Source organism: Sinocyclocheilus anshuiensis, unplaced genomic scaffold (genome assembly GCF_001515605.1).
Source record: "Sinocyclocheilus anshuiensis isolate Anshui unplaced genomic scaffold, SAMN03320099.WGS_v1.1 scaffold2477, whole genome shotgun sequence".
In the NCBI taxonomy this organism is placed as follows: Eukaryota; Metazoa; Chordata; class Actinopteri; order Cypriniformes; family Cyprinidae; genus Sinocyclocheilus; species Sinocyclocheilus anshuiensis.
Window position 1 is genome coordinate 245595 of NW_015554065.1, and position 955 is coordinate 246549.

Sequence of the window (955 nt, forward strand, 5' to 3'; positions counted from 1 at the left end):
GTTTGGCGCTAAAATACATGTTAGCCACAGAAAATACCTTTATAAAGTAGAGCCCAGGAAGTGGCTGTATAATTCGCACGCTGATTAAAAGTAAACCGAATGGATATTTTCAGTGGAATGCATATATGTGGGACTTCTGTGACAATATGGGAAGCTGTAGGGATCGTCGGTTACCTCTCAAGCGGGCACGGGTGCGCTGTCAGTGTGGCCCCTAGTGGCCCCTTTATCCAAAAGTGGGCGGATGGTGGTGTGATGGTGCCGTCCTCTGCCCAATGGCAGCCCGGAGTCTCCGGAGAGGAGAGAGCCACTTCTGCTTCCATCCCCAAACCCCCCAAAAACCCATCAGCCCGCTCCGACTGCACGAGCCGCGCGATGACACAGCGCGTCTCCTTCGCACACACACGCGTCTGGGAGTTACGCGCAGCCTAAAAGAAGGACGCGCAACTGGAACTAAACGCATCTCGTTCTCTCAGTCCGTCAGAAAAGCGTCCGTATGTCACCATGATCCTCTTCTCCTCGCGCAGTGTGCTGCTGTCTGTCTATTACCCGCAGATCTTCCTCATCCTCACCAGCGGGAGCTACCTGTAAGTCTCTAAACGTCTAAATCTGTTGGTTTCATGTTCGTGCGATGCAAGACTAAAGTTTGGACGCGCTTGACTAGATTTCTTTCGCAGTGCTTTACAGCGAGCCTATATATGAATCGCTTTACAAAACGAACATATAAATGAATGTTTTGAAATGTATTAGTTGGACAGGTGATGGAAAGCCACCTAACAAGTGTCTAGCATGCGTGGGATCTCCTTTGATACTGTTTGAAAAATATCCCACATCCTTCACAATATCCCAAAGGAACATGTACAGGATTCCTGTTGGATTTTCTATCATAATATGGAACTAATTTAAGATGCCATTGGATGAATTCTTTTTTTTTTTTTTTTTTTTTTTTTGGAATACT

The 955-nt window shown here is 46.7% G+C and overlaps 1 pseudogene; it reads left to right on the plus strand.

Annotated features, from left to right (window-relative positions):
* The first annotated feature begins 456 nt into the window (after window positions 1-456).
* The window catches only part of LOC107668649 (protein Wnt-7b-like), a 45530-nt pseudogene continuing 45031 nt past the window's right edge, over window positions 457-955 (plus strand).